The sequence below is a fragment of the Macaca thibetana genome, chromosome 2, assembly GCF_024542745.1.
Source record: "Macaca thibetana thibetana isolate TM-01 chromosome 2, ASM2454274v1, whole genome shotgun sequence".
NCBI classification, from domain to species: Eukaryota; Metazoa; Chordata; class Mammalia; order Primates; family Cercopithecidae; genus Macaca; species Macaca thibetana.
The window spans coordinates 22,706,629-22,732,455 of NC_065579.1; the positions used below are offsets into that span (position 1 = coordinate 22,706,629).

The 25,827-nt window shown below is 39.7% G+C and overlaps 2 protein-coding genes and 1 long non-coding RNA gene across 5 annotated transcripts in view; 1 reads left to right on the top strand and 2 right to left on the bottom strand.

Moving 5' to 3' along the window:
- OXSM (3-oxoacyl-ACP synthase, mitochondrial) overlaps positions 1 to 25,827 on the bottom strand; it is a 488,173-nt gene that overhangs the window by 394,651 nt on the left and 67,695 nt on the right. The gene's annotated exons all lie outside the window — the stretch shown is intronic.
- RARB (retinoic acid receptor beta) overlaps positions 1 to 25,827 on the bottom strand; it is a 770,770-nt gene that overhangs the window by 197,689 nt on the left and 547,254 nt on the right. The gene's annotated exons all lie outside the window — the stretch shown is intronic.
- Positions 641 to 16,950, top strand: LOC126948111 (uncharacterized). Its single transcript, XR_007723342.1, has 3 exons — positions 641 to 724; positions 16,139 to 16,178; positions 16,930 to 16,950. It is a non-coding gene; the product is annotated as an uncharacterized LOC126948111 (long non-coding RNA).

Consider the following 25,827-nt stretch of genomic DNA (forward strand, 5'->3'; position numbering starts at 1 on the left):
ATATCAGAACTCATCAAAAAAGCTGAAAAAGTTATTAAGATGGTAATATCGTTTGAGACACAGTCTCTTGTCACTTCAGAGTGTATTAAAAAATTATATCACAGAGCTGAAATTTTTATTTTTATTCTGGTTCTAAAGTTAAGCCAGGGTAACTTTATCCTAGCCTGAACTGCCTAGGATTACTCTGGTTTAAAGGCAAAGTTGAGGTCAAGTTTAACACGAATGTTTCATTCTCTAGCCTAAGTAACATGAATTCAAGTGACTTCACATGGCCTTACTTTTTTGTTTGTTTTGGGTTTTATTGTTTATTTTAAATTTTTTTTATTTGTAATTTTTGTGGGTACACCGTAGGTGTAGATATTTATGGGGTACATGAGATGTTTTGATACAGGCGTGCAGTGTGAAATAAGCACATCATGGAGAATGGGGTATCCATCCTCTCAAGCATTTATGCTTCAAGTTACAAACAATCCAATTACACTCTTTATTTTAAAATGTACAATGGAGTTATTACTGACTACAGTCACCCTGTTGTGCTATCAAATACTAGGTCTTACTCTTTTTTTTTTTTTTTTTTTTGAGACGGGGTCTCGCTCTGTCACCCAGGCTGGAGTGCAGTGGCATAATCTCAGCTCACTGCAACCTCTGCTTCCCTGGTTCAAGCAATTCTTCTGCCTAGGCCTCCCGAGTAGCTGGGACTACAGGCGCCCACCATCATGCCCAGGTAATTTTTGTATTTTTAGTAGAGATGGAGTCTCACATGCTGGCCAGGCTGGTCTCGAACTCCTGACCTCGTGATCCGCCTGTCTCGGTCTCCCAAAGTGCTGGGATTACAGGTGTGAGCCACCATGCTTGGCTTTATTCATTCTTTCTGGCTATTTTTTTTGTGCCCATTAACCATCTTCACGCCCCACCCCAACCCCCACTACTGTTCCCAGCCCCTGGTAAACATCTTTCTACTTTCTATGGCCATGGGTTCAATTGTTTTGATTTTTAGGTCCCACGAATAAGTGAGAACACGTGACGTTTGTCTTTCTGTGCCTGGCTTATTTCACTTAACATAATGTCCTTCAGTTCCATCCATGTTGTTGCAAATGTCAGGATGTCATTCTTTTTTATAACTGAATAGTACTCCATTGCATATATGTATCACATTTTCTTTATCCATTATCTATTGGTGGAAACTTAGGTTACTTCCAAATCTTAGCTGTTGTAAACAGTGCTGGACAAACAGAGGAGTGCAGGTATCTCTTTGATATTCTGATTGCTTTTCTTTTGGGTATACACCTAGCAGTGGGATTGCTAGATCACATGGCAGCTCGATTTTTAGTTTTTTTGAGGAACCTCCAAATTGTTCTCCCTAGTAGTTGCACTAATTTACATTCCCATCAACAGTGTACAAGGGCTCCCTTTTCTCCACATCCTTGCCAGCATTCATTATTGCACATGGCTTCACCTCTAAACCATGAACAAATTTATAGTGTTGGATGAAACTGGCTTTGAGTAATTGGGTTTTATCTAGCTTGGAATTCAAATTGTGTTCTTTAACCTGTAATGATATCTTCCACTAATTTTGGAAAATTTGTGGCTTTCTTTTTAAAATTCTTTTTTTTTTTCTCTTTACTCTTTCTAGAAATCCAACTATATATGTTGAAAATTTTCAGGCTGGGTGCAGTGGCTCACTCCTGTAATCCCAGCACTTTGGGAAGCCAAGGCAGGTGCATCACTTGAGGTCAGGAGTTCGAGACAGCCTGGCCAACATGGTGAAACCCTGTCTCTACTAAAAATAACAAAAATTAGCTGAGCTTGGTGGCGTGCACCTATAATCCCCACTACTCAGGAGGCTGAGGTAGTAGAATCGCTTGAACCCGGGAGGCAGAGGTTGCAGTGAACTTAGATCACGCCACTGCCCTCCAGCCTGGGTGACAGAGGGAGACTCCATCTCAAAAGAAAAAAAAAATGTTCAAATATGTATTTTTGCTGTTTTCTGCATTTTCCATCCTTTTATCTGTTTGTACTTCAGTCTGAATACTTTCTCCTGACCTATCTTACAGTTCACTACTCCATTCTTCTGCGGTGTCCAATCTGCTACTAAGCCTAAGATCTTCATTTTAGTTAATATACATTTCGGTTCTAAAATTTCTATTTGATACTTTAATAAAGTCCAGTTTTCTGGTAAAATTCCCCATCTAATCATTTATTTCTTAAATATATTCATCACATTGATTTTAAAGATGATTATAATATCTGGATCACCTATGGTCTGTTTTATTATCTGTTTTTTTCCTGGTCTTGTTTCTTAGTATGTCTGGTAAGTTTTGGTAGAGCAAGGAACGTTGTGTATGAAAAGTTATAAAGGCTTTAGATGAAAAAAAAATATATAAAAGCGATCTTTCTTTAGAGAGGCTTTACCCTTTCTCAAGGTAAATCTAGGTATCTAGAGTAGGGGGTGTATAATCTCGACTGAATCAAGGGCTCAGCTGACTGGAGAGAAAGTTTTATCTTTCTCAGCCCAGGTCTACCTTGGGTCCACCCACTCTTATGGTGGTGTCCTCTAGGGATGCCAAAAGGAGCCTGAATGTTTTCCGCAGCCTCTCCTCCTGAATTTCAAGTTTTGTCTTTCTGGCACCATGAGATTCTGAAAACTCCACTCTGCTTTTTGGCAGCTTTTCTTTGGCTTGGCTTCTTACCCTCTTGCCTTATGCAACTAAGAATGAGAAAGTTACTGAGGGGGCATGAGTTTTGCATTGCCTTTTTCAGAGGGGTTGACCCCTCAAATCTTGGCGACCTTGGCAGATCTCTGACACCTTAAAAACAGATTCATATTTTATATTTATATTTTAATTTAATTTTATATTTGTATTTTATTTTATATTGTCTGGTTTCTCTAGTTCTTCTTGGGAGCATTGGTCTGTTATAAGCTGTTCCATCCCAGCCAGAAGTAGAAGTGTTGAATAACTGTGGTTTTCGCAAAGGCAAAATCCTAGAGGCTGAAAACGATCCAAAAACCCAACTAGGAAAATTTATTCTATATGCCAGGAACTGATTTCTATTGGGGTTTTCAAACGAATAAAATAATATTCCCATCCTGAGGGCATTCATGTCCTATCAGAACTCTTCTAAGGTACACTTGACTCTGTTCCATCCTTATTCTCTTCTTTGTTTATTTTAAATATTTAGTTCAAGACTCCCAATAAATCTTTGATGGAAGAGTTAGGTAAATATTGAGACCTTCTTTCCCTGAAACCTCATATTATTATTATCAGCATTTCACAGAACAACATGTCACAATGCTTGAATTATTGAATAAACTGTTCCTTACTCCCTATTCCTTCCCCTTACCAGATCATGAGTTCCTTGAATAGAAGAACCAGGTTTGATGCTTATGCTATAACCTCCAAATCCATACATATAATAATTATTATTATTTCATCATAATCACTGGGCAAATTCCCAAACTCCTGGTAACTTTTGTGTGGGAAAGAATGGGGAGAAGGAAGTGTCCTTCTCTTCAGGATCCTGTCTATGGAAAGAGGAGAATTGAATTGCTGGGACTGTGTCTCTGGGAGTTAGTTCTCCTTGGCTATGCACAATCAAGAATGATCTGCCTCTTCTTCCAGATTATAGTAATAATGGGTAGCATTATTAAATGCTTCCAGTATGCCTGGCATTATCCTAAGCATATTATATATATTACTTCATTAACTCTTTAGGAGAATCCTCAGAGGTAAGTCTTATTATTTCTTATCTTCATTTTGCAATTAAGGAAATAGAGACATAGAGTGACAAAGTTATAAAAACCTAACCATAAGGCTCACTTCTCTAGAAACATCAACAGAGACCCTAACTCAAGGCATTCGTGGTGGGAGACCAAGAGGTGGATAGTTAATGGCAGACTTGCTAGTTGTATGCAACAGTCTCTGCCTGAGAGACAAACCTTGTATTTTCTTCTGGTTCCAGCTAACATTTTTCTTTTTCCCAATTTTAGTTGGTTTTAATATATCAGCTAGGATTGGGTTCCATCACAGCAGCTACAGTAGCTTCACAAGCTAAGGGCTTACGTTTTTTCCAGAACAAGAGGCCTGAGGTTAGGTAGTTCAGCACTCACACAGAGGCTTTTTGCTTCCTTCCTACTCTCTTAATTAAATATGTACAGGTTGCCTTCACATTTGCAAACTGGCTGCTACCTCTTCAGTATTGTGTGTGTATTTCAGGCAGGAAGAAGAAAACGGATGAAGCGGATAAGATAAAGAGTAAAGCCAACAATTCAGCTCCTGTTCAAACAGTTTTCCCAGAAGCCCCATTCAGTGACTGTCTTTACATCTAGGTGGCCCAGACTGTGTCATATGGCTACCCCTTGATGCAAGGGGGTTTGGAAGATGGAGTACTTTAAATGTACAAATTGCTACACTGAAGAAAATAAAGTTACTTTTAGCAAGGGCTAGGGAGAGACTAGCGAGCCAAAATATCTGCCATAGTTATTAAACTTTTAACTGAAGTCAGAGGAAAGAACTTCAAAGCCAGTAAGCCCAGGGGGTTTATTTCTCAGTGAAGCATCATAGTGACACATGGAGCTAGAATAAGAAACCTGCATCTTCTTGGATCAGGTCTATGTATCTTTTTACCTGTAAGCAATCTCATGCTGCAAAGCCAGGAGGGTACAGTGAAAAGAGCCCTGAAAGCAGACGAAGAGGGCCACATATTGCTTTTGTCACATGTAATCTGGGGACTCTGGACAGATATTAACTTCACATTCCTTATCAGTAAAATGGGCAGAAATGCAAAGGACCTTTCCTTTGTGTAAGTCCATCTAAAATTACACAGGTATATGAATTGATAACATTTTAACATTTTGTATAGAGACATAAAACATATATTAATGTAGATAATTTTATAACATTAGAACATTTATATACACATGAATGTATTTATACAGTTATTTAATACAATTTTATAACATCTTTATAATGGAATATGGTAGAATATACAATGTGCTTTAGGATATCGTTTCTAAAATTAAGGACTTAAGCTTCTGGAATCCACCTGGTTTGCCAATCTACTTCCCATATAGGGGGAAAAACAGGGCTTGGTTTATCCCAAATAAGGGGAAAAAAGAGGGCTTGGAATTATCAGTGTATCTCAACATTAAAACTGTCATCTCTCCCATTGGAAATATGGCAACTGTGTTGTGTTTTCTAAGATATATGCCAGCAATATTTCAAAATATGATTAACAGTGCCAATACCTTGTAAAGTTGGGCACATCTTTTCTTGTTTTGTCTTAGTGATACCGTCTATCTTTGTGAAAGCTGATATATTAAATAGCTTTTTAAAAGCCTTATTGTGGCTTTTCTTTCCCCTTGGTATAGTAGTGTAACTTTTATCGATAATAATGGGAGTTATGTTGGAGCATCCAGGGTGTTTATGTGGGTCCTGTAGTTAATGGTGATGGACCAGCCTTGAAATCGTGGCCTAGAGTTCAGGGGCCTGTCTCATTTTTTTATGTTCTCAGAGGGATGGAAAAGTGCCTGGTTACATCTCTTTTAGCTAGCCCCCAAACTTGGAGCTTCTCTGCCTTTCTATTTTGGTGGAAACTGGTGCTTGGATACATACATTGAGATGGAATAAAAACAAATTTCATGTAAAATTATATGATATCCGAATCCCAAAATTAGAGGAAATTTCACCCAAAAAGATTTACCTTAGCTTCAGCCTAAATTTTAGTTAAAGACTATATGAAAAATTATATCATTTTAAAGGTCATATAAGAGTTATAACCAGTTAAGAATATATAGACCAACCCTTGAAATGTATGTAAGAATTTTTTTTTTCTAATCAAAACAACCCACACATTTTCACAAATCACGTAATTTTTGAGCTAGAAAAGGACTGTGAAGTGGCCTTATTTTATAAATGAAGAGATGAAGGCCCACTGAGGCTAAATGCATTACCTGAATTTTCATTCCTGACCAAAGACATGGAAAACATTATGATAATGAAGAACTTGGTAAGTGAACAAATATATGTATGCTTGGAACAGAAAGGATACTCAATACTTTTTAAATAAATTCAATATTGGGGTTTTAAAATGCAAAGTACAGAGATAAACTAATATAAAATTATCGAGAGGTTTCAAAAATGTTGGCTAGGAGGCAGGACTAACTTGCAGGTCCCACTTAGATGACAGAACAGCGTGTGGAGACTCACACTGTGAACTTTTGCTTTGAGAACTACTGCAGAAACACACCAGAAAAAATGAAGGAATTCACAGACCCTTTGAAGGAAGTGGCTTGCCACCGTAAACTCTGTGAGACAGCCGAAAAACTGTGAGTGCCCAAAGTGTGATGGGGAAAGTCCACCTCTGAACACACATCCTCATGGAGGAACCTGAAAATCCAGATCAGGGGAGGATTTAACCTCACCTAGAGGTCAAACAAATTTAGAGAGCCAAGCGAAACATAAAGGTAGAAGCAGCAGCAGGAATACCCCTGTAGGCACACAGTCCCCAGGGAACCCAGGGAAGCCATTTCTGACTTTCTCTCACAGGGACCCTTGGGGAGGGCTGCCAGTAGAATTGAGGAAGGACCACATGGAGAAGGAAACTTCCAGCTGAAATCTGTAATAATTTCAACTTCCTGTGCAGAATCTGAGGTTGCGGGGGCAGCAAATGGGAAGTGTAGATATGCACACAAGAAACCAGGGCAGGTAAGAGTGGTGGGGCCTGAATGCCCTGATTTCTTTCTTAGCAGGGGGGCTTGTAGCCCGGGGCAAGATCTCAGCCATACTCACTGGTTGCCTAGATATACACTCGGTGCTGTTGGTGGGGCACAGTGGGAGTGAAACTGACCTTGCTGGCTGTATGGGAACTGGGTAAGGCCAGTCGTTGCTGGTTTTCCTCTACTTCCCTGGTGACCTGTATGATGCAGCAGAGGCAGCCATAATCCCCCTGGGAACATAACTCCATGGGCCTGAGAACCACACCCCCATCCCCCACAGTGGCTGCAGCAAACCCCACCCAAAGAGAGTCTGATCTCAGACATGCCTAACCCTGCCCTAACCTGATGGTTTTTCTCTACCTGCCTTGGGAGCTGAAGATGAAGGATATAATCTCCTGGGAGCTCTATGCCTACTAACCTGAATACTTATCCAGGAAACCTTAGGGCAAGCTTGTATCCGCACTATGCTACCACAGCTGATGCTCTTTGCAAAAGTGCCACCACCTGGCTGGAGGCCAACCTACTCAAGCCATTCAGCAACTCACAAAAGAACAACCCCACTTGAAGAAAGGAGAAAACAACAGTTAATTCCACCGCCTGTAACAGCCTGGCTAACCTGAGTCTGTCCACATGACAACTTCACGACTAGTACAACCAGCATTCAAGAAAACCAGCACACTAAACAGAACTACAACCAAGGACCCTCAGAGAGTTCAATTCACTGCCCTGCTACCTCCACCAGAGCAGGTGCTGGTATCCATGACTGAGAGGCCTGAAGATGGATCACATTGCAGGACTCTTTATAGACCCTCCCCAGCATAAGCCTGGAGCCCAGTAGCTCTGCTGGGTGGCTAGACCCAGAAGAGAAATAACAGTCACTACAGTCTGCTTCTTAGGCAGCCACATCCCTAGGGGAAGGGGGAGAACACCCCATCAAGGGATCACCCTGTGGGACAAAAGAATCTGAATAGAAGCACTTGAGTCCCATGTCTTCCCTCTGACGTAATCTACCCAAATGAGAAGGAACCAGAAAAAAGATTCTGGTGATATGACAAAACAAGGTTCTTTAACTCCCAGCAAAGATCACATTAACTCACCAGCAATGGATCTAAACCAAGAAGATATCTTCGAATTTCCAGAAAAAGAATTCAGAAGGTCGATTATTAAGCTACTCAAGGAGACACCAGTGAAAGGTGAAAACTAACTTAAAGAAACTTAAAAATAATACAAGATATGGATGAAAAAAATCTCCAGAGAAATAGATAGCACAGAGAAATCCAAAATACACTGCAAAGTTTCAACAGTAGAGTTGAACAAGTAGAAGAAAGAACTTCAGAGCTCGATGACAGGGCTTTCAAATTAACCCATTCCAATAAAGAAAAAAAAAAATTAAAAAAATGAATAAAGCCTCCAAGAAATGTAGGATTATGTTAAACAACCAAACCTATGAATAATTGATGTTCCCAAGGAAGAAATTTAACAGCTTGGAAAACTTCTTTGAGGGAATAATCGAGGAAAATTTCCCTTGCTTTGCTAGAGATCTAGACATCCAAATACAAGAAGCTCAAAGAACATCTGGGAAATTCATCGCAAAAAAAATCATCACCCACGCACATAGTCATCTGGTTATCTAACTTCAAGATGAAGAAAAGAATCTCAAGAGCTGTGAGGCAAAAACAAAGCGTAACCTATGAAAGAAAACCTATCAGATTAACAGATTTATCAGCAGAAACCCTTCAAGCCACAAGGGATTGGGGTCCTATTTTTAGCCTCCTTAAACAAAACAATTATCAGCTAAGAATTTTGTATCCAGTGAAACTAAGCTTCATCAATGAAGGAAAGACAAAGTTGTTTTCAAACAAATACTGAGAGAATTCACCACCGCCAAGACAACACTATAAGGGCTGCTGAAAGGAGCTTTAAATCTTGAAACAAAACCTCAAAATACACCAAAATAGAACCTCCTTGAAGCATAAATACCACAGGGACTATAAAACAATAACACAATGAAAAAAATAACTAAGGTATTCAGGCAACAACTAGCACAATGAACAGAATAGTACCTCACGTCTCAATGCTAACATTGAATGTAAGTGGCCTAAATGTTCCACTTAAAAGATACAGAATGGCAGAATGGATAAGAATTCACCAACCAAGTATCTGCTGTCTTCTAGAGTCTTACCTAACACATAAAGACTCACAAACACTTAAGGTAAAGGGGTGGAAAAAGATATTCCAGGCAAATGGACTCCAAAAGCAAGAAGGACTAGCTTTTCTTATATCAGACAAAACAGACTCCAAAGCAACAAGAGTTAAAAAACACAAAGAGAGACATTACATAATTAAAAAAGGATTAGTTTCATAGGAAAATATCATAATCCTAAATATACATGCCCCTAACACTGGACCTCCCAAATTTATAAAACAATTATGACTAGACCTAAGAAATGAGATAGATGGCAACACAGTAAGAGTTGGGGGCCTGTAATCTCAGCACTTTGGGAGGCCGAGACAGGTGGATCACAAGGTCAGGAGATCGAGACCATCCTGGCTAACACGGTGAAACCCCGTCTCTACTAAAAAATACAAAAAAAAACTAGCCGGGCGTGGTGGCGGGCGCCTGTAGTCCCAGCTACACGGGAGGCTGAGGCAGGAGAATGGCGTGAACCTGGGAGGCGGAGCTTGCAGTGAGCTGAGATCCGGCCACTGCACTCCAGCCCGGGCGAACGAGCAAGACTCCATCTCAAAAAAATAAAATAAAATAAAATAAAATAAAATAAAATAAAAAAAAAATAAAAAAGGGTTGGGGGACTTCAATACTCCACTGACAGCAGTAGACAGGTCATCAACACAGAAAGTCAGCAAAGAAACAATGGACTTAAACTATACCTTAGAACAAATGAACTTAACAGATATTTACTGGATATCCTAACCAACAACTGCAGAATATACATTCTACTCATCAGCACATCGAACATTCTCCAAGGTAGGCCATATAATAGGTCACAAAACAAGTCTCAGCAAATGTAAGGAAACTGAAATTATAACATGTATGCTCTCAGACCACAGAATAAAATTGGAAATCAACTCTTAAAGGAATCCTCAAAACCATGCAAATAAGTGGAAATTAAGTAATCTGCCTCTGAATGGTCGTTGGGTCAACAATTAAATCAAGATGGAAATTTAAAATTTCTTTGAACTGAATAATAGTGACACAACCAAAACCTCTGTGATACAGCAAAAGTATTCTTAAGAGAAAAGTTCACAGCATTAAATGCCTACATCAAAAAGAACACAAATAGACAAACTAAGGTCACACCTCAAGGAACTAGAGAATCAAGAACAAACCAAAACCAAACTCAGCAGAAGAAAAGAAATAATAAAGATCAGAGCAGAACTAAATGAAATTGAAACAATAAAAAAATACAAAAGATAGAAAAAACAAAAAGCTGGTTCTTTGAAAAAATAAACAAAATTCATAGACCATTAGGGACATTAACCAAGAAAAGAAGAGAGAAGATCCAAATAAGCTCAATTAGAAATGAAACAGAAGATATTACAATGTATACCACAGAAATACAAAAGATCATTCAAGGCTACTATGAACACCTTTATGTGAACAAACTAGAAAACCTAGAGGAGATGAATAAATTCCTGGAAATATACAACCCTGCTTGATTAAGCCAGAAAGAAATGGAATATCTTAACAGACCAATAACAATCAGTGAGATTGAAATGGTAATAAAAAAAAAATTGCCAACAAAAAAAAGTTCAGGAACAGATGGATCCACAGCTGAATTCTATCAGAAATTCACAGAATGGGTACCAATCTTATTGAAACTATTTCAAAAAATAGAGAAAGAAGAAATCCTCCCTAGGTCATTCTATGAAGCCAGTATCACCCGAATACCCAAACCAGGAAAGGATATAACAAAAAACTACAGACCAATATTCCTGATGAACATAGACACAAAAATCTTCAAAAAAATACTAGCTAACTGAATCCAAAACCCTATCAAAAAGATAATCCACCATGATCAAGTGGGTTTCATACCAAGGATGTAGGGATGGCTTAACGTATGGAAGTCAATAAATGTGATACGCTACATAAACAGAATTAAAAACAAAAATCACATGATCATCTCAATAGACACAGAAAAAAGCATTTGACAAAATTTGACAAAACCCAGCATCGCTTTATGATGAAAACCCTCAGTAAAATCAGCATAGAAGGGACATACCTTAAGGTAATAAAAGTCATCTATGACAAACCCACAGCCAACATTATACTGTATGGGGAAAATTTGGAGTCATTCCACCTGAGAACTGGAAAAAGACAAGGATGCTCACATTGACCACTTCTATTCAACATAGTACTGGAAGTCCTAGCCAGAGCAATCAGACAAGAGAAAGAAATAAAGGGCATCTACATCGATAAAGAGGGAGTCAAACGGTTGCTGTTTGCTGATATTTGACTGTACACCTAGAAAACCCTAAAGACTCATCCAAAAAACTCCTAAATCTGATAAATGAATTCTGTAAAGTTTTGGGATACAAAATCAATGTACACAAATCAGTAGCACTGCTATGCATCTACAGTGTCCAAGATGAGAATTAAATAAAGAACTCAACCCCTTTTACAGCAGCTGTCAAAAAAATATACATAGGAATATACCTAACTAAGGATGTGAAAGACCTATACAAGGAAAACTACACAACACTGCTGAAAGAAATCACAGACAACACAAACAAATGGAAACACATCCCATGCTCATGGATGGGTAGAATCAATATCGTAAAAATGACCATACTGCCAAAAGCAATCTAAAAATTCAGTGCAAATCCCATCAAAATACTATCATCATTCTTCATAGAACTACAATACACAATCCTAAAATTCACATGGAACCAAAAAAGAGCCGACATAGCCAAAGCAAGACTAAGCAAAAACAACAAATCTGGAAGCATCACATTACCTGACTTCAAACAATACTATAAGGCTATGGCCACCAAAACAGCATGGTACTGGTATAAAAATAGGCACATAGACCAACGGAACAAAACGGAGAATGCGGAAATAAACACAAATACTTATAGCCAATTGATCTTTGACAACGCAAACAAAAACAAAGTGGAGAAAGGACACCCTATTCAGCAAATGGTGCTGAGAAAATTGGCAAGCCACATGTAGAAGAATGAAACTGGATCGTGATCTCTCACTTTATACAAATATCAACTCAAGATGGATTAAGGACTTAAATCTAAGACCTGAAACAAAAATTCTAGACGGTAACATCAGAAAAACCATTCTAGACATTGGCTTAGGTGAAGACTTCATGACCAAGAACTCAAAGCCAAATGCAATAAAAACAAAGATAAATAGATGGGACTTAAACTAAAAAGCTTCTGCACAGCAAAAGAAATAACCAAAAGAATTAACAGACCATTCATAGAGTAAGAGAAAATCTTCACAATCTATCCATCCAACAAAGGACTAATGTCCACAATCTACAAAGAACTCAAACAAATCAGTGAGAAAAAACAGACAATCCCATCAAAAAGCGGGCTAAGGACATGAATAGACAATTATCAAAAGAAGATATACAAACGGCCAACAAACATGAAAAAATGCTCAACATCACTGATTTTCAGGGAAATACAAATAAAAACCACAATGTGATACCATCTTACTTCTGCAAGAATCATCATAATTAAAACATAAAAATAGTAGGTGTTGGTATGGATGTGGCAAAAAGGGAACACTTTTGCAGTGCTAGTGGGAATGTAAACTAGTACAACCACTGTGAAAGACAGTGTGGAGGTTCCTTAAAGAACTAAAAGTAGATCTACTATTTGATTCAGCAATCCCACTGATGGGCATCTACCCAGAGGAAAAGAAGTCATTATATGAAAAAGCCATTTGCACATGCACATTTACAGCAGCACAATTCACAACTGCAAAAATATGGAACCAGCCCACATGCCCATAAGACAATGAGTGGATAAAGAAAATATGGTATATATACTGTGGAATACTACTCAGTCATAAAAAGGAATGAAATAATGGCATTTGCAGAAACCTGAATGGAGTTTGAGACCATTACTCTAAGTGAAGTAACTCTGGAATGGAAAATCAAACATTGTATATTCTCACTTATAAGTAGGAGCTAAGCTATGAGGACACAAAGGCATAAGAATGACACAATAAACTTTGGGGACCTGGGGGAAAGGTGGCGGGGGGTATGAGGAATAAAAGATTGCACATTGCAAACAGTGTACACTGCTTGGGTGATGGGTGCACCAAAATCTCGGAAATTACCAAGAACTTATCCATGTAACCAAACACCGCCTGTTCCCCCAAAACCTATTGAAATTTAAAAAATATTATCAAAGTTATTATTGTTTTGCTGAAAAGTACTAGGAAAAGTCAAACTGCTTTAGATATACAGGGCTTAGCAGGGTTCTGAGAATCTACTAAGAGCTGAGTAAATATTTGTTGATGGAAGGAAGCATGTTGAAAGTTTATTGGGCATTTGATGAAATATGCCAAGAGAGTAATTTTTAACTTTTTCCTCTGATGACAGCTTTTACTACTGTGAAGCCCAAACTTGATAAATATGATAGGATATGCATTTCATTATTCTATTTGAGTAGACTTCCACTACATATTTAAAAGTCTGTACTATTATATTTTGAAGAGAAAAAAATGAATGGGTCTTCTAATATTCACACAGATACCCTTGGTGTTTTTATATCCCACAGATTGTCTTTCACCCAGTCTTAGTCCGTTTGGGCAGCTATAACAAAATACCTTAGACTGGGTAATTCATGAGCAACAGAAATTTATTGCTTATAATTCTGGAGACTGGGAAGTCCAAGATCAAGGTGTTGGCAGATACAGTGTCTGGTGAGGGCTTTTCTTCATAGATAGTGTCTTCTATGTGTCCTCACATGGTAGAAGAGGCACACAAGCTTCCTTGTCAAACTCTCAAACTCCCAGGGTCAAGCAATCCTCCCTCCTCAGCTTCCTGAGTAGCTGGGGGCTACAGGCATGTACCACGGCACTGGCTTTCAGGCCTCTTTTATAAGGGTGCTAATTCCATTCATGAGAGCCCTATCCTCACAATCTAAACACCTCCTAAAAGTCCTACCTCTTAATATCATCATATCGGTGATTAAGTTTCAATATATGAATTTTGGGGTGACACAAACATTCAGATGACAGCACTTGGTAAGATAAATAACCGCAGCCTCTGTCTAAGCCTTCAAATTTATCTTTCCGCCAGCCTTGTTTTACCCCTTGAGCCACGACCGATCCAAACTTATGTCTCCTTACCACCCGTCTGGGAACCTTTTGCTAGCTACATCAGTACTCTTCCTCATTTTCTTTACCTTTGTTCAAGACTCAAATATTATTGTCTTCTCTTTTATACATTTTCAGGCTAATGCTCTTTTCCCTTGTGCTCCAATGCGCTTTGAAGATAACTAGTTATTTTAATTATTTCTATGCATACAGGTGTACTTTCTATTAGTGTGAATTTTGAAAGGGCAGATATTCATACATTCTATTGATTTTTAGGTCCATAGCAAATAAGCCCTGTACTGAACACAGAGGGGATGCTCAGCAAATACTTGTAAAATGAATGAATGGAAAACCAAGGTCTCTCATTCTCCCAAAACCCAGTTCTCTGCACTGGTCCTCTACTCTAAGTACTATGATAACTTCCTATGTGCCAAGCAGAGCTGACTAGCCTATGTTGCTGTATTTTATTGTCACAGCAACAACACTGAGTTGGTCCTATTGCTGGTACCCTTTTACTGATGAGGAAATTGAGACTTTTGAGACATTTAGTTACTTCCTCAAAGTCACACAGCTAATCAGTGACAGATGTCCCTCAAATGATGGTGCTGTGGAAAAACGAGGGAAGAAGCACATGACAAAATGGACATTGTTGGGTAAAAGCCACAACAATAACCACAGCAGTGTACACTAGTGCTATCACTAAAGCAGCAGCAGAATAATCCAAAATGATTACTATCTAAAACAAGGAAGGCAAGGCTGTGGGTAACCTGACGGGTCTCACCCAATCAACTCTGGTACTTGGAATTCCATCAAAACAATGGACAGATTGTTTCTGCCACCTCCCCAGAAACCTCTTCCAGAGGCTCTGCATGTGGAAATATAACCTTTAGCCAACCTAAATGTGGCACGCTGCTCTCTGAGCTCCATATTTATTATGAAGCTATTTTCATCATCTTCCTTTTCCTTGTTTCTTGCAACTGGCATTATGTTTCTGTCCTCTATTTTATTCAAGAGGATGTGTTTCTATTCAATGAAACAGATCAGTGGCCTTTTCTACCACTAAATCATAAATCTCCTCTTACAACTTTGAAGAAAAACCTAGTAATCAAAACAGTTTCTAGATTTTTTTTAATACCTAGAAATTCACTGACAAACAAGATTGAAAAAAAGCCTTCCCACCTACCCCACACGCTTGTGAACATTTACAACGCCATCATTGTTTGTTGTGTTTGATTCATTTATGTCAGCAGGCTTCCCTTGTACAGTTAAACTACTTTCTTATGCTAAGCTCTCTGTGAATTGTCACAATGGTTGACAAAAATTTCTGTATCAAATACTACTTAATTTTAAGCACTTCTGTCTTCCAATTTATTACTTAGTACAAATTTCATTTTGCCAGGGCAAAAAAACAATTTGTTTGTTTCATGTTGAAAACAGTTTTCAAATAAATTCTGATGGTACACTTATCAAGCCCTCTTATCTTTCATTAAACTAATGCTTTCAAGCATAATTAAGAATGAAAGGGAAAACTAAGTATATTGTAATGCTCTGATATTAAAGAAGACATATCAAAATAAATTTACAATCACATCATCACATCAATCTCTACTACGACTACAATAGTATTATAACCATAATTAATTAGCTATGGTACAAATTACTAATAAATCTTTAGATATTAAATGCCTAATTTTTCAAAACCATATGTCTTTGTAAATTGATTATTTAGAATTTAGAGGCTTTTTAATTAGGAAGAAATTTATGCAATGCTGTATGTAATAATTAGGAATCAGCTTTTCTGCAATACTTTTGAACATCAGCAAAAATTAAAGCTGTGGAAAATAGTCTGAGTTAATTACAGTATTTCACTGTCAAAAATCAACATATAGGTAAAATTTAGAGGTTAATGTGGCATTTCCATTTCTTTAACTTCCACCTAGCCTTATGTTCTTAGTGCTTGAATCATTAACCGAATCCAAAAATCAATGAGACGGGGGAAGTCTCCTTAGTGATTTATGCCTCTAAGAAAGTTTTCATTTTATCCAATAGTTTCAGCAAACCTCATCAATCCAGGTTAAACATTTAATGCTCTTTTTTTTAATTTTTTTCTATTCCCTAAGGATAAAGCGGGAATATTTCTGAGCCTTGCCATCATTTTTGGTAAGTGATTATTTTGACATAAGACACAAAAGCTGCTTTGTCAGGAGGGTGGGAACGCCATTTGGGGTCAAAGACATTGCTGAAAAGAGACCTAATTGTGTGTGTGGTCAAAAGACCCCAAGAGATGGGGAGAGGACCTGATGGTGAACCACTTCACACTCACAGGGGCCTGCTGAGGGTGGATTTCAAAGTCAAGGCCCTCCTGTGTCCAGAGGACTTGTGGGGAGGGAGCCTCGGACATATCTTATTCTGCCTACACTATAGAAAGGTGTGGAAGATACTATAAATAAGAGAGGAATATTACAAAAAACAAGGAATGATTGCCTACACAACACAGAAGCCAGTTTTTTCTCCTTCTTGCTTCAACTCCTCCCCACTTCAGTTCTCTGAAGACATCCCAGCCAATGTGTTTCCTACCATAAGGTGCTGTAGGAAAGAGGGCGGTCTGGGTAAAATTCACCTTTGTTCCTCCCATTATGTCTTATTTTTAAATTTATTTTCTTTAATAAAAACCTAGATCCTCAGTCACCCAAAGCCAGTGTCCTCCTGTCCATCCAGGAAACAGAATTTTTCTTCCCTGATGGCTCCAAAAGGAATTAAGCCACTGTTTTCTCCTGCTGGGTTTCTGTTGTGCATCTTCAAGCCATTTCTTCATCTGAAGGTCTTCAGGCAAACCCACTAAACCTCTTGAGCACATGACTCAAGAGTGACAATTGCTAACAGATGCATTTGTACATTTGTATTCTGGCAGAATTGGTCTTAAATTGTTGCTTATAGGAGAAAGGAAGAGCAACTGTAGCACCTCTGTTCACTGTTGCTGGCAGATAACAAACTTGAGATGAAGCCACATTTACAGGGGGAAAATTGCCTACGCCCACAGAATGAAATTTCAGGCTTTGACAGTTGCTAGGTAAGTAAATGAGAATCATTTTATTCTGGGTGAACGTAACACCTAGCACATCTTGAACAATAAGAAGAGTTGGTGGCCCGAGGGTGGTGACACCCCAGGTTGTACATGTTCAGAAGAGTCTCCTGGGAGGAAATATAAGGAACTAGTGGCCAAACAATCGCCCCCTTATGGTTCCTCATAATCTTAAGTAGAAAGTACAGCTCCTCTCAAAGGGAACCTCAGAAAATGACTTTAATTCTCTGATTTTAATTCAACAAATATTGCACCAACTCTGAAGAAGCCCTGTATGAAGGCCCAAGGCCTCCACCTGAATCCGGGATACCTTCATCTCATGCCTGAATGCTTTTAACAACCTCGAGTAGTTTCATGACTTCAATCTTTGCCCTGCAGCCAGAAAAACAAAAACAAACCTTTCTAAAAAGTTACTTTTTCCCTTCTTATAAAATCGTTCAATAACTCCACCTACCATCAGGAACAATCCCACTTCTTGACATAGACCTACAAGGCCCTCCCATGCTAGCTCCTGTTAACTTTTCCAACTTGGTTTCTCAGTGTGTCCCACCCCTCTCCACCCCAGCCTCTATGCCTTTGAGAGGTTGTTCCCTTTCCCCACCCTTCCCTTTCCACTTTTCTGGCCAACCTTTAGGTTTCAGCTTTAACTGCTCCTTTCCCCCAAAAGCCTTCTCTGACTTGTCAAGTGGGTTAGATGCCCTCTTTCTGTGGTTCCACAGCTCCGTTTGTGTCCCTGGTGTATCTTTATCAGACTTTATTGCTTGTTTGTATTCTGTCTCTGGATCCTTCAAGGTTACAAGGGACAGAAACTCAGCTCGAATCAGCTTAAGCTAAAGAGGAAATGTGCTGGGCCCTGGGTTAGCTCCCAGACCGCCGGAAATGCCAAACAAACAAGCTTGAGGAAAGCAGAAACTGGGGCCCCTCCCAGATCTCTGGATTCTGCATTAGGGCTTTCAACACTGATCACGGCGTATCTGTGAGAGTTCTGATTGCTCCTTCTCAGGTCATGTGTTTGCCTAGACTAAGAACTGTGGTCCTGGTTTAGGAAATATATAAGAAGATCTAGAATTCCACTTGGAACACTTTTCAAACCCTTGGGTAACAGAAAGGGAATGAAGAAGAACAGAAGGAGGGCAGGGCAGGCTGTTATGTACATCACCTATTGCTGCAAAACTAACAACCAGAAAACCTCAGTGGCAAACAGCAATATATATATATTTTTAAATGCAATTGCAGGAGGTCAACTGATACAGTCTTGATGGCTTCGCTTTAATCTGAAGGTCTGGCTGAACCAGGATCCTCAAGGTAGGGGAAACTGAGGCTTACTCCAGGGATGCTCATTTGGGGCCCCAGGCTGAAGGAGAAATGTCACCTTTTCATTGTCTGTGTCTTGCTCAGTGGCTGACACGTAGGATAGGTGCCTCATAAATTTGAATTTAATAAATGAGTAATCACGTCCAGTGTCCAATAAACTACCTCTTTAGCTTAAGATGATTTGAGTTTCTGTCCCTTGAACCCTTGAAGGATCCAGAGACCAAACATGAACAGGCAACATAGTCTGATAAAGACATACCAGGGACACAAAGGGGGCTGTGTGGTCCTTTCTATGGATCTTGGCAAATAGACAAGTCAGGAAAAGGTGCTTGAGACAAAGGGAATAGTCTGAATTTGGTATAAGAAGAGAGAGGGCACATCTTAGAATGGCTATGTGACTAGTACATGGAACGCATTGCAAACTACAGGGCTACAATGGTAAATAGAGGACAAGTGCGGAGGGAGGAGTGTACGCTTTATTCTGCCTATAAGTATCTATTAGGGCCATGGGGGTACAACTCAATGTATGACCTCGTAGGTAAGAGTTTATGATGCATTTATGGCAAAACAGATTATAGGTGATATCTAAAATGGAATAATTTGGAACCAGTGCACCTATACAAATTTTTATTATTAGCTGGCTAATGAAGGAAAGAAATGCACTTAATTGGGTAAACAGTTTATTTCTTATCTTCTTTTAAGCTGTCTGAAAAATAGAATTTGGCTAGCTGGTTTTCTACCCTTGAAAGTATAAAGAAGGCTGGACTGTCTGAAAATATTCTTTTCTGGGAGCATGTACGTAGACAACTGAAATAAACCGCAACTCACTGGTGCCAAATATATCACACATCAGCCCACCTCCTGCCACGGTGAGCTTGTAGCAGAGAAAAGAATGTTCTCAGGTGAGGAGGATGTCAGCCTCATTCTAGAGAAAGAGGAGCCAGTCCTGCATGTGAGTGTGATTTCAAAGCTCGAGTTCTGAGGCTACAAAGAAAAAAAAGAGCTGAGGAACAGGTCCCTGTCCCCCGTCCCCAAACAATGATGCAGGGCCATCACCATCCATACCTTTTCATTTTAAAGACAGGAGTTGAGAGTCCAGTTGATAATTCTAAACACAAGCCTTTTGCCCAATATAGAGGACAACTCTCACTGTTATTCTATATACTGCTCATATTCCACCCTATTGGTTAATAGGAAATAATAACAATAAATAAAGCTTGCTCTGAGGAGAGAGGGAGGGAGGGAGGGAGGAAGAGAGGATGGAGGGAGAAAGAGAAGGAAGGAGTCATTGTACTGACTTTTCAGGTAAAAGCCAGACAACTGGTTAACAACTGCCATGCAGTAATGGGGCAGGGCTCTGCTGGGGTGCAGGGACTCATGGACCCCCAGATAATTCTAATCAGACATGCTAGATGTTTGACAGAAAAGTGGATTCTGTTTGATGATTTGTTTCAAGAAGTTAAGGGGACAGAAGTTAAATTATGTTTCTGTTTTTTTCTTCCTCCAAATGAAACTCATTCTAAACACCCAACTAAAAAATGATCTTACAGATCTGTGTAGTCTAATGCCTATGGACATGTTGCTATTCAAATTTAAAATTAAAAACTTTTTTTTTTTTTTTTTTTGAGATGAAGTCTTGTTCTTGTCCCCCAGGCTGGAGTGCAATGGTGCAACCTTGGCTCACTACAACCTCTGCCTCCCAGGTTCAAGCGATTATCCTGCCTCAGCCTCCCAAGTAGCTGGGATTACAGTTGCCTGCCACCATGCCTGGCTAATTTTTGTATTTTTTAAGTAAAGATGGGGTTTCACCATGTTGGCCAGGCTGGTCTCGAACTCCTGACCTCAGGTGATCTGCTCGCCTCGGCCTCCCAAAGTGCTGGGATTACAGGTGTGAGCCACTGCACCCGGCCAACTAAAAACTTAATTTAAAAAATTAAATTAAAAAAATGTAGCTCTTTAGCAGTTACCATGTTAGATAACATAAATACAGAACATTTGCATCATCATACAAGTTGTACTGGACAGCACTGCAGATGCTGATGGTCACCGTTCTCTAACATTGCTCAGCCTCCTTGTTCTACCAACTGGAAGTCTGGGAAAATACTGGAGGATAGCAGAGGCTATCAATACAGGGGCTGTGAAATCTAACAAGCAAATCATCTTTTCATTTCTTAGGTTCAGAGAGGGGCTTGCCTGCTGAGGAGCCATGCTCTCTCCACGATGAAGAACTAGAGACCGTCTTGTGCAGCGGGCTGGCAGAGAGGAGCCAGACAGTGAACTGGAAAATGCCCAGGATCGCAATTCAGAGGACATGGGCTCTCACCTTGGCTCTGTGACTCGTTTTGTGCCTTTCATCCCTACAATCTCTCTGAACCTCAGTCTCTGAATCAATAAAATGAGACTAACCAAACCAATCTGGCTGAATATAAAGGTATAACATCCTAATCAGACACAGGAATTTGTGCTTGCATAGCAAATGCCTCAGTAGCATACCTTTGGGAAACCATTGCTCTTAGGTGGTATTGTGAACAATGGGCCTCCTAATCTAGGTGCTCTCACTCTAGTTCTTCCATGAGGATTTCTGGGAAGTCTGCCTATGAGGGAAGGTTGTGACCCGTGACCTACTGTTGCTTTGGGAGGTCTTCAGCAGCTGGTGCCAGCTGTGTTTTCCTGATACGTTTTTTTGTTTGTTTGAGATAGATAGAGTCTTGGTCTGTCGCCCAGGCTGGAGTGCAGTGGCGTGACCTCAGCTCACTGTAACCTCCACCTCCAGGGTTCAAGCGATTCTCCTGCCTCAGCCTCCTGAGTAGCTGGGATTACAGGTGCACACCACCACGGCCAGCTAATTTTTTTGTATTTTGAGTAAAGATGGGGTTTCACTATGTTGGCTAGGCTGGTCTTGAACTCCTGACCTTAGGTGATCCACCCACCTCGGCCTCCCAAAGTGCTGGGATTATAGGCATGAGCCACTGTGCCCGGCCTCCTGATACATTTAATAAGAGAGGTATATGTAATCCTCTGCCATCTTTAACAGAGAGTTTCACAGGTTCTGTGAATTACCTGGTGCTCTTCAGCACATAGGCAATGCCACAAATATCACACCCACGGATGAGGCTACCCAGTCCATGTCCCTGCATGGGGAAGTTCTCCCACCACCCCAGAGCCTTCAAAGGAGCACACATTGATTTGCTCTAAAGAGTATCAACTTTGAAAGCTTCTAAACATGTCCCAAAGGAGACAATTTGAAAATTCTAAACACAGGTCTCATTGAACATTTATTGCCAGTTGTCTTGATTATTCTGAGAGGTGAAAAGCACTCATGTTTAAATCTACGTTTGGACCATCTAGTCTTGCCTGCCTATTCCATGAGAATAAAGAACATCTCTTTGTTTTAATCTGTCCTCACCTACTATATGCTTTTGGACTCCTACTCTTTGAGCCCAAAGAAACCCGCAATTCACTACTGGGGCCAAAGAAAGAGATGATTCTAATGTTCCTCAGTTAGAATATTGCTATCTTGCACCCTACTCAAGTTACTTTGAAGATGACAACATGGACCACACAATGGCTCAGGCTGTTGCTGGTGGTAGTAGTGGGGGATTGAGATGGAGACAGCTATGTTCTATATTCTGAAAGCAGCCTGAGAGTAGAGAGGGGATGTCCACCCTACAGTGGTAGTTCTTAAACGTCAGCATCATCAGAAGCACTTGAAGGGTTTGTTAAAACTCAAATTGCCTGGCCCACCCTCCAGGTTTCTCATTCAATTGACCAGGGGTAGGGATAGGGCCTGAGAATCTGCATTTCTACCAGATTCCTAGGTAATGTTGATGCTGCCGGTCCAAGGACTCAACTTTGAGAATCGCGGCTTCAGGACCTTCTCACGCTTCATTTCATATGCACACACGCAAGGGGAAATGCATTTCTCAAAACATGTTTCCTTAAATGTGATGCCAACTTGAGTGACCAAAGCAAATGATAATAGCTAATATGTGCATAGCTCTTACTGTGTTTTAGGCATTGTTCTAAGTGCTTAAATATACTAACAGATTTAATTCTCACAAAAATTGTATAAAAGTTGTATTATATTATCTTTCTTTGACAAATGTGATCCGGAGAAGTAACTTTCCTAAGGTTACACAGCTAAAGTATGCATTAGGGTTGGTGCAGGAACACAGGAAGTCTGGCACCAGAGGCTACAGCCACTGCACTACATTGCCTCTCCCTGCAACCCCCTTTATTTTCCAACATTATCCTCATCCCCGGGCAAATGACAACATTCCTTTCAGAGAGTCCTCCTTGGGAGCCTCCCTTAAATGGGATGTTAACAACCTCAAGGCTGTTTGACGTTAGCCTTGGTCAAGTTTATTTTTAATACCTAGTAACTATAACAGAGCACAGTTTCTCATTTGCCTATACCCTGTCATTTTGGGAGTATCCTTGATTCAATAATTATTATTTTACAAGGAATGCAGAAAGACTTGACAAATAGAAAAACGGAAGCCTGAGTGAAGGAAGAGAAACAATAAACAGGAAAGAGAAAATAATAAAGCAATAGGAAGAAGGGTAAAAATAACCAGATGGAAAGGTCGAAGTAGATACAATGCAGGAGATAAGGATGGGAGAGAAAAATACAAAAACTAAACATGCATGACAAAATAGTTTAAGTCCAACTAGATGTCATACTGAGAAAATAGAAATATAAAACCTAAGCATAAAGCCAGTCACGATGAGTAAATAGAGGACATGAGGAGAGGAGGAAATTAGCAGGGGGAGGGAGACGAAAGATGCCACTAATTGGATTTTGAACTCCAGTTGCTATAATTGGGCATTTAAGCTATATCAACATTCTTCTTCATCTTTAGAATATTTCTCAATCTTTTAAAATACAGGAAACGCCATTTGATTTTGTCCCAACTCTGGCCACTCAAATCCTGGTTGCTTGTTTATTTTTTCTCGAGCAAGAAAAGTTTCACTAAGGGTTGGCATGCAGGATAAATCTTTTAGAGGAAAGAGGGGGAAATAATTCAATAGGAAGGAAGGATTCATTATGACAAGGGCTGGGTCAGGGAAATGGTCACATAACTGCATTCCTGAAAGCAAAGGCCTGCTAAAAAACTAAACCTGAGTCTTAAGGCTGTTTGCTCTGCCCTGGGATCGAGTTGAGGTCACTCTGGAGGCCAGTCACAGAGCCTGAGACTCTGAACGTTCTGTTTTAGATTAAGAGCTGGGTTCACCCAACGGGTACAGAGTGGGAAAGAGGATGGACGATGTCAGCTCTAGTCTGAGGGCTGGCGTCCTGCATGTGAGGATCCCATCACTCCGGGACCTCCCTAGGAGTTGGTTGTTCCATTAAATGGGGCACAGGAGGCCAGCCTTCACTGTTTATTCTTTCCCTTTCCCATTAGTTGTCAGATTCTTCTCTTTACATTTCTATTATGATATAATAGGAAATTCTTGGATTTTAAAATGGTATGCTTGCAAAATGTATTATCTTTCCCCCAGACGACTTCTTATCCAGTCCAACATGAATTTTCCAGCCATGCAGCTTACACAGTCATTCTTTCTGCAGTCTTTCAGAATCTGTCCTCTGGGGATACACCTCCCTCTTCCCACAGTTCCCTTGATCCCCAAGGAAAGTTATCTGAGGGGCTGTATTATTAAATTTCATGGAATCTAAGACACAATTGGGTATGAAAAAGAGTCACCATTAACTCATGCACCACTAAGAAAGAAAAAGTCTTCATTCTAAGATAGACCATTAGCTATGAGATATACCTCAATTTGAGAAATATTATGTAAAATAAACAATGTCTCAGGTCTACAAAATGTGACATCTTCTCTATTTGACTGTAATCTCCTTGAGAGTAGTAACTGTGCCCTAGTTCTTTACCCCCTAACCTCTCCAAGGCAAATAGCTCTTTGTATTTTCCAAGTATGCTTGCTGATAACTCTGACTGCATTAAGTATGTGTGTATATGTGTGTGGTGTTTGATCACACATTTGCATAGCACGTTATAACCATTTTGTCCTTAATGTCCTAGGAAATTCAAGAATGGGACAGGGATTGAATTGCTTTTCTTGTTTACAGATGACCAGCCTGAAGCTTAGAGACATAATCTGACATACCCATGGCACTAGGTCACCAGTAAGAGTTGGAATTAGGACCTGCAACTAAGTCTGAGTCTAGTATTTTTTTTTTTGTTTCCAGGTTCAACAAATAGTAAAAAGTAGAAAGATGTGGACTCCTCACCTCCTACTCTAGCTCCTGAGAAAAATCCTGCATTTGATGAGAAAATAACAAATGTTTCCATGCCCTAGTATGCTCTGGCATGGGGTTCCTTATTTTATCTCTGTGGCAGCTACCTGTCAACGTGTGATGCTTGGAGCTGAGGGTGGGGAGTTTGTACACACCAAGGCTATCTAAACAGACCATTAAGTGGTAGTAAAGTAACACATGTGAATGACAGGTCAATAAATCCCCAACAACTTATGTTGCCTGCAAGAAGCTGGCTGTTGCCGAGTGTTGTTGTGTTTACATAAAATCAATTTTACAAGCAATCTTAAATAATTAGGGAAGATGCCATCACACAGAGGATATTCTGCATTCACTGTAATCGCTCTGGCATTCATCTCATTGATCCCTTTTGTCTGATATTATGTGTGGGTTTTTTTTCCTCTCAAGCTGCTATCTTCCCTGATAGCTTCTTTATGAGATGCTGAAATACTACCTTATAAGAAACCAAGACACACATTCTTATCAGTATTTTACAGACCAAAGACCTTGAAGTTACCTATTAGCTGAGTCTTCCTGAAGCTCAGCTTTATATGTGTTTTTCTTTAATTCTCTAATCTCAAGCCCTTAAAACATTTGGAGACAGATAAATTGGGGTAGGGGGTAGGTACTGTAGATACTGAACATAAAAGTTTGAGAAAAAATTAAAACTGTGTTGGCTTTTATGATGATAGCAGGGAACATATAGACGAATATAGGTTTCTCTCAATCTTCTAGCCTTCTGGATGATGCTGATTTATCCTTTATAAAGTTTAAATAGAATAGATTTTTGTTGTTGTTGTTGACAGCAAATATCCATTAATGATACATTGCAGGGGTACAGGATGAAGCCAATGGTCCCACCGGGGACAAAATTTCCTTTAGGGACTCCTAGACCAGGGATTTACAAACCAGAGGCATCACGCCACTTCAGCTATCCCATCAGGTAAAAGGGAGCCACTCTGCTGGTGACTGTAGAACCATAAATCCTCATTTACCATGGAATACTGTGGCTTCCATCTGTTTCCTAAAGTGCCTACATAAACTAAGTCTTTGTAAGCCATCTGCAAAATGCCCTCGTGCATGCATGCCGGAGTCTTGTGCTAATGCAATGTGGTGATTTTGCAACTTCAAATAAGGTT